This window comes from Saccopteryx bilineata, chromosome 2, assembly GCF_036850765.1.
Source record: "Saccopteryx bilineata isolate mSacBil1 chromosome 2, mSacBil1_pri_phased_curated, whole genome shotgun sequence".
NCBI lineage: Eukaryota > Metazoa > Chordata > Mammalia > Chiroptera > Emballonuridae > Saccopteryx > Saccopteryx bilineata.
In genome coordinates this window covers 94,956,976-94,965,788 of record NC_089491.1, presented here as the reverse complement: position 1 = coordinate 94,965,788, position 8,813 = coordinate 94,956,976, and the positions used below count along the sequence as shown (strand labels likewise).

General features: G+C 43.4%; 1 non-coding gene across 1 annotated transcript; it reads right to left on the bottom strand.

The window, feature by feature from the left end:
• Positions 1 to 6,819: 6,819 nt before the first annotated feature.
• TRNAV-AAC (transfer RNA valine (anticodon AAC)) lies at positions 6,820 to 6,895 on the bottom strand. Its single transcript has one exon. It is a non-coding gene; the product is annotated as a tRNA-Val (tRNA).
• Between the last annotated feature and the right edge of the window lie 1,918 nt (positions 6,896 to 8,813).

The following is an 8,813-nucleotide window of genomic DNA, read 5'->3' as shown; positions in this document are numbered from 1 at the left end:
AGTAACTAAAATCTTTTAACCTAATATTAATGACAGCTATTTTTCAGTGTTATTAGAAGCTCTTCAGGAACACTAGTTTCAGTGGCTGCATAACCTTGTGACAGTTATTGTTGCAGCCTAAGGACTTACCTGTTTTCTACCTTGACACATTCAGCCATTCCTCCATTATAAACAAAGCTGGGCCTGACAGTGTCACAGTGGATAGAGCAGCAGACTGGGATGCAGAGGACTCAGGTTCAAAGCCCCGAGGTCGCCAGCTTGAGCATGAACTCATTCATCTGGCTTGAGCTTGGGCTCATCCGGCTTGAGCTCGGGGTTTGAGCATGAGATTATAGACATGACCCCATGGTGGCTGGCTTGACCCCGAAGGTTGCTGGTGTGAAGCCCAAGGTTGCTGGCTTGAGCAAGGGGTCACTCACTCTGCTGTAGCCACCTCCTCCCGCCTCCCCTAGTTAAGGCACACATGGGAAGGCAATCAATGAACAACTAAGGAGACTAAGGAGCCTCGACATTGACGCTTCTTATACCTCTCCTTTCCTGTCTGCCTGTCCCTCTCTCTGTCACAAAACAAGCAAACAAACAAAAAATACAAAGCTGGGATAAACATATCTTTATGCACACTTTTCCTCTGTATTCTAGATTGGACATGACATATTTATTTTGGATTTTGTCTCTGGACAGTTAAAATCCAAAGAGAGAAGCATTTCTTGCTGGGAGGAAAATGCATTTGGGTTGCTCTCTGTAGGGTTTTCTTTTTTTTTCCAGAAAACATTATTTTTATTAATTAACTGTTGATATACTTTATAATACATTTTAATATATATTTTCTTTTTAGAATGTCACTGTTTGAGAAAGATCAAAAAGAAATTTCAATTTTTCTATCATCATAAAAGACAAAAATCATTAATTATAGTGAGTAGTTTAGAAAACTGAATTTCAAAACTCATTTTTGCCACTTTGCCATATAAAAATTTAAGATTGTTTTCAAATCTGGGTAACTTCTATCAAGTTGTATTTTTTTCCCATATATACATTGTAGGATTTTCTGACATATGACATTTTCTCACGTAGTGACTTATTTTAAATGCTGATTGGAATGTTAACACTCATGACCCGTGCATCATGGTCGATGTTCTCTGTGGGACGCTGCAAGCTGGCAAAGTCCTTGCAGTTTAAGGCTGAGCCAAAGGTTAAGCTCTTTCTCACAACTCCATATTGACTAAGAAGCTGAGTATTTGTACTCGTCCCATCCTCCCACCTCACTTGCTTGATTATGTTGCTAGAGGCAATTTACATGCCCTTCCTCTTACCCTTTGTTTGTTCTGATGTTGGTTGATTTCAGTTATGCAGGGTGGAGGGTTTTCCTGCACTTGGGAGAATCCTTCAGTTTCCTTAGAGATGTATGACTTTGTATCAGAGACTTCTTTATTTGCATATGGCTCTGCACTACAGATATTGATCAACTTACAACCTATGTAACTTACGACCATTTGACTTTATGACCACAATCGCTAGCCACGACTGCTCCACGTCTGGCAACGCAAGCGTTGCCCAGCTGGGCATACGACAGTGCGGACCAGCTTCCGGCAGCACTACCATCTCTGCGTGCACCATTTCAACTGTTATCCCAGACTCAGTACAGCAATTTGTGTTTTGTGTCTTGGATATTTTTCATCAAACCCCTCCTAAGATGTCTACAAAGAGAAAATTGTCTTTGTCTACACCTCAACCTGCCAAGAAGGAAAGAAAGGCCATCGATCTCAATACGAAAATGAACGCGGTTCATTCGACTTGACCATGGGTTCACCAGCTTGAGTGCACGGGCGCTGGCTTGAGCATAGGATCATAGACATGACCCCATGGTTGCTGATTTGAGCCCAAGGTCACTGGCTTGAACAAGGGGCCACTCGCTCTGCTGTAACCCCCTGGTTAAGGCACATATGAGAAAGCAATCAATGAACAAGTACTAAGGAGGAAAGAAAGTGAATGTGATTGCACATGTTTATGAAAAAACCAACTCCGGTTACCCCAACTCCTGTCTCAGATGATGACATCAACGATCCGCAGCCAAGCACCAGCGGCCAGTAAAATGTTTTGTACGTGTTTATAAATTTTGATATGTTTTGCAATTGGGAAAATGTTTCCTATGGTATTTTTTACACCTGTATTTTATATTTTTGTATGCATCTGTATTTTGTAATTTTGTATGTTTTGCAAATATTAAACCAGTTGTACTGGTAATGCAGTGTTTTACTTAAACCTGACTAATGTGAAAATAAGAAACAAAATGGTGTAGAGATGATACAAATGGCATAAAATGAACAAAGAAAATTATGATATAGAACAATAATGAAAGAAAATTATGATAAAATATGACTTAAAGATTTTTTTTTTTTTTTTGCATTTTTCTGAAGCTGGAAACAGGGAGAGACAGCCAGACAGACTCCCGCATGCGCCCGACCGGGATCCACCCGGCACGCCCACCAGGGGCGACGCTCTGCCCACCAGGGGGCGATGCTCTGCCCATCCTGGGCGCCGCCATGTTGCGACCAGAGCCACTCTAGCGCCTGAGGCAGAGGCCACAGAGCCATCCCCAGCGCCCGGGCCATCTTTGCTCCAATGGAGCCTTGGCTGCGGGAGGGGAAGAGAGAGACAGAGAGGAAAGTGCGGCGGAGGGTGGAGAAGCAAATGGGCGCTTCTCCTGTGTGCCCTGGCCGGGAATCGAACCCGGGTCCTCCGCACGCTAGGCCGACGCTCTACCGCTGAGCCAACCGGCCAGGGCTTAAAGATTTTTATAACATCATTTCACAGTACTGTACATATGGCCTACTCACCTTACGACCAAATTGTGTTACGACCAGTTTGTCGGAACCAATTGTGCTCGTAAGTCGAGCACTAGCTGTATATAATAAAGCAGACCAGGTCTTTGCTTTGCTCTTGCAAGCTACCTGTGTTGCAAAGAGACCTCCTGATTCTATCCTTTTTTCTCTCTGAGTTTATTTCTTCATTCCGCACCATTCTCACTCAGCACCTGGACAATTACTAAGCCGCGCTGGTCCACGCAATTCTCTGTCTGGTCTGATGCCCCGACTTCTGTGCAGGCATGTCTCCCTGGGAAGGCAGCCTTACTGGTATGTGGTCTCTTCTCTTTGTACGGCTCCCCTGGCATCTGGTCACTGACTCCCTCCCCTTTCTCCTACCTCCAAACATTCTGCACTTGGGAGCCAGCCTTCCAAACAGGGTCCTGCCCACCTTGGTTTTGGGAAACTGCTTCATGATCTTCTCAGTCAAAACAGGCCATAAGTAGTGAAGACCCCCTGCAGATCTTTCAGGTAGAGAACACCAAACCCCAGAGCAAGAGGGCAAAACCAGTTATTTTGTAGAATATTCCAATTTGTAGGTCTGTTTGATTGCTTTGTCCTGGTGACATTTAACTTTTTCCTCCATAAACTGAACAAAGGTGGACCAAAGTCTGAATTAGATTCTCATTCATCATTGTGGCAAGAATGCTGTACTGAAAATAAGAAATGAAGGTGAACTTCCCTCCTCTCTGCCCCTGAAGCTGTAGCCGGAAGCTGTGTTCCAGTAAAGAGCAGCCCTTGTCTCACCGGCTGTGAGACTGAGGAGCCTCCCGGGGCCGTGCTGCCCACACTTCAGGGAACACAAGGGATATGAAAATTCCACAAAGAACGTCGACCAACACCTTGTTTTGCAAAGTGAGACCTCTTAGAAACAGCGACAACTAACAGCTGCTACCAGTTATCCCTCTAAAACTAAAAATATACGTTGTAATGCTAAAAAAATAAATAAGGTAAAATAAGAAAAATAGAAAAGTTTTAATCTTTCAATGAACATTTCTTTCAATTGAGTAATTTAATCTTACAGGGGGGAAAAAAAAATCACCCAGTGGTCCTTATTTTTCCCCATTTCAATAGACTAGTGAACAATCATCATGGGCCTGACCAGGCGGTGGCACAGTGGATAGAGCGTCGAACTGGGATGCTGAAGACCCAGGTTTGAGACCCCAAGGTCACCAGCTTGAGCATGGGCTCATCTGGTTTGAGCAAAGCTCACCAGCTTGGACCCAAGGTCGCTGGCTTGAGCAAGGGGTTACTCCGTCTGCTGAAAGCCTGCGGTCAAGGCACATATGAGAAAGCAATCAATGAACAGCTAAGGTGTCATTGCAATGTGCAATGAAAAACTAATGATTGATGCTTCTCATCTCTCTGTTCTTGTCTGTCCCTGTCTATCTGTCTCTGTAAAAACAAAACAAAACAAAAAACAGTCATCATGGGCTGTGTAGCTTTAAAGTTTATTGTTGCATTTCCTGTCCAGAAGTCTTTGCTGTTTGCTGTGTATGGAAGCTCAGAGAAAGACGCATAGGCTTTCCATGAATATTCATGACCATGTTGATTCCATCCCCTGTAAACTATTAAACTCACCTACTATTCCACGGGTGGGACTTTGGGAAGCACCATAATTTGGGCTGCACTTGAAACAAGGTCACACATTAGGAGGAAACTTGGAAGTCATGCAGTTCAGCAAGAGCAGGACTCCTCCCTTCATGAAATCCAAGGGCCAGTCAGTCTCTGCAGGAACAGTCTCAAGCTAAAGACTTGAAAGGCAGATTTTAATATATAAGTGTGCTGACACTTGCACCTGAACTTCCATCCTTGTTCTGCCCTCCAGGTTACATAGAAATCCAGATTTTTGTTCACAATAGACACTTAACCACTTCTAAACAGTTATGCTGCTTGCTGATTTTTTCATCTCCCAAAGACACGTACAGTGGAAGACAAGCTGATCTTGAGTTAGGACATTGTGAATGCCCGTCCCAGCTTCTCAGGAAGTTTAGGAATTTGGAAGGATATTTTGTTTCTCTATTAAAAGTCTGGATTTTATTAAAAATCAGGAGTTCAAATATCCTCTTTTGGACTTAAGCCTGAATATTTGAGCCTGTTCTTTTCATTTCTCCTTCAACAATCCTAACACTTCCTAAAGCAATGAGTACCCCTGGCTGAATGAAGGAAGGGTTGCATATAGGAAAATTAGTAAGAAATGAACATTATCATTCCAAAAATACTGTCCTCATCACATGTTAAAATTCAGGAACCGGGAGAAGGGAATGAGGAGTTAGTTTAATGTGTACAGAGTTCCAGTTTAAGGTGATAAAAAAAGTTTTGGAGATGGATGGTGGTGATGGTCACACAATGCTATGAGTGTACTAAATGAAAAGTGGTTAAAATAAATTTTGTTGTGTATATTTTATCACAGTTTTTTAAAAAATAAACTTGCTCCCCTCTGAGCCTATGAGTAGGAGAAGCTCTCTTATCATGTCTTAGTGACACTGACCTTATAAGAAGGATTCAGTTGGGCGCTATAATTTAGAAAATCTTTTCTTCCTCTTTCAAGTTTGGCTTTCAGGACCATATGGACTCAGGAATGACAAATTCTAAAACAAATACTGAAGGTGGACTGTACCTGTTTGCATTCTTTTTGTTAAAATCCTGATTGTCTATGAGACAAGGATGTCCTTGGTTGTAGAGGTTCCTATAAAAGGAACACACACACACACACACACACACACACACACACACACACACAGAGAGAGAGAGAGAGAGAGAGAGAGAGAGAGAAAAGCACTAATAGTTTAAAAAAATCACACACACAGAAAAGCACTAATAGTTTTTTAAAAATGCCATTCTTGAGGTTAGGAAACCCTACATACCAGAAGTCTGCAGGTGGCTACAGGGTAGCCCTCAGTATCTGAATAATGTGACCCACCACAGGACTTGCTCCACAAGAAATAACAGTAATAAAAAATATTTTTCTGGGAAAGGGGTAGATGTAGTTCCTTCAGGGCAAAGGTAGGATCTCCCCATAAGTCAATGGAGAGTCATTGAGCAGAAGCTCTTTTGAGATACGTTCAAATGGAGACAGTGGTGAAGGGTTAGGGACTGTGCCTAGGGCCAGGACCTTGGGTAGAAACACTGGGAAGGGTGAGGGCTCTTGGTTGCTGTCCCAATGGACTGTGGGAAAGGTCATATTTAACATAAATTGATAAATGTCCTTTTGCAATTTTTTTCAATGTTTTTTCATGACCACCAACCTTCAATCCTGGGTCTGGGACAGCCCGGCAGTGCAGTGCGCTGGCTTGTCTGCAGTTACACTGCTGTAGATCAAGTCCTGGTTTCCTGGCTCACCAGATAAGGATGCTCCCCAAACTCTCCAAACTTTAGTTCATTCATCTGTGAAATGGGGATTGGGATTATTATGGTGATAAAATGCCATAATCCAAAGCAGAGTGTATGTGAGTGAGCCATACATTTTACATTGTCTACTTGTAAAGGCCACAGGGAAGTAGAGTGGGATTTTGGATGATTTTTTTTTCCATTTTGCTTGTCTATACTTTCTAAGGTTTTTTTTTTTAAGTTTTAAATTGATTTTAGAGAGAGAAAAACTGATTTGTTATTTATGCATTCATTGGTTGATTATTATTATTATTTTTTTTGTATTTTTCTGAAGCTGGAAATGGGGATAGACAGTCAGACAGATTCCCGCATGCACCCGACCGGGATCCACCCGGCACGCCCACCAGGGGGCGATGCTCTGCCCACCAGGGGGCGATGTTCTGCCCCTCTGGGGCGTCGCTCTGTCGCGACCAGAGCCACTCTAGTGCCTGGGGCAGAGGCCAAGGAGCCATCCCCAGCGCCTGGGCCATCTTTGCTCCAATGGAGCCTCGCTGCGGGAGGGGAAGAGAGAGACAGAGAGAGGAAGGAGGGGGGAGGGGTGGAGAAGCAGATGGGCGCCTCTCCTGTGTGCCCTGGCTGGGAATCGAACCCGGGACTTCTGCACGTTAGGCCGACGGTCTACCACTGAGCCAACCGGCCAGGGCCTTTTTTTTTTTTTTTTTTTTTTACAGGGACAGAGAGAGTCAGAGAGAGGGATAGACAGGGACAGACAGACAGACAGGAATGGAGAGAGATGAGAAGCATCAATCATCAGCTTTTCGTTGCGAGACCTTAGTTGTTCATTGATTGCTTTCTCATATGTGCCTTGACCATGGGCCTTCAGCAGACTGAGTAACCCCTTTTGCGAGCCAGCAACCTTGGGTCCAAGCTGGTGAGCTTTTGCTCAAACTAAATGAGCCTGTGCTCAAGCTGGCAACCTCGGGGTCTTGAACCTGGGTCCTCTGCATCCCAGTCCAACACTCTATCTACTGCGCCACCGCCTGGTCAGGACATTGGTTAGTTCTTGTATGTGCCCTGATGAGGGATCGAACCCACAACTTTAGCACATTGGGATAATGTTCTAACCAACTGAACTACCCAGCCAGGGGAGAAGGAAATTTCTTTACCTAAATACTTAATCCCATATAATATGTGGCTGGCATTATTTCTCCTGCTAAAAACTAAAGTCACTTCTACAGGCATCTCATTTTCAGTGTCACAAAATGACTTCTTTTTTTTTTAATTTAACTTTTATTAATTTTAATTATTGTGTCTACATGGATTTTTTTTTAAAGACTTTATTTATTCAATTTTCAGAGAGGAGAGAGAGAGGGAGGAGGAACAGGAAGCATCAACTTCCCATATATGCCTTGACCAGGCAAGCCCAGGGCTTCGAACCGGCGACCTCAGTGTTCCAGATCGAGGCTTTATCCCACTGCGCCATCACAGGTCAGGCGTGTCTACATGGATTTAAGTGTCCCACCAAATATAACTCCCTCACTCCCCACCTGTGTCCCCCTTTATACCTCCTTTGCCTCCCTCCCCCCAACATCCTCCCCCTTCCCTCTAAGATTTGCTGTCCTGCTATCTATATCTCTGTTATGTAATATAATTTTATTAATCCCTTTACCCTCTCTGATCCCATCCCTTCATCCTTCTGACCACTGCCCCTCTGGTCCCTGTAACCCCACCTCTACCTCTATTCTGTTCCTCAGTTCACTTTGTTTATTAGATTCCACATATAAGTGAGATCATATGATATTTTTCTTTCTCTGCCTGGCTTATTTCACTTAGCATAATAGTATTCAGGTCCATCCATGGTGTTGCAAAAGGTAAGATTTCCTTCTTTTTCATGGCCGAGTAGTATTTCATTGTATATATTTTTAATCCACTCGTTCGCTGAAGGACACTTGGACTGTTTCCAGATCTTGGCTATTGTAAACAGTGCTGCAATAAACATGCATTCAAGCATGTTTGTGCATTCAAGCAGGGCTTGATCTTCTTTTGAATCAGTGATTTGGTATTCTTAGGATAAATTCCTAAAAGTGGGATGCTGGGTCAAAAGGCAGTTCCATTTTTAATTTTTTGAGGAAACCCCATACACTTCTCCACAGTGGCTGCACCAGTCTGCATTGCCACCAGCAGTGGAGGAGGGTTTCCTTTTCTCCACACCCTTGTTAGCATGTTTGTTGCTTTGTAATGAAAGCAATTCTGGCAGGTGTGAGGTGGTATCTCATTGTGATTTTAATTTGCATTTCTCTAATGATTAATGACAAACTTTTTTTCCATATGCCTATTGGCCATCTGTATGTCCTCTCACAAAATGACTTCTTTCTGACACTTCTTAATAACCAGTCTTATATCACCTCTTCCCCTATTTTTTCTAGCTCATTGCCACAGTGAGTAGATGTGTGCACCTCTGCCTGTATCTTTCTCCTGAATGCCTTCACTATGTTTCTGGAAGCTATGAACCTTTGAATGCTAAATTCTAAGCTGCAGCTCCAGAGGCACTTTGCTATTACATGGAATTCCCTGTAGAGTTGGCTCAGCGGTAAAGCCTCCGCCAGGTGTATGGATGTCCCA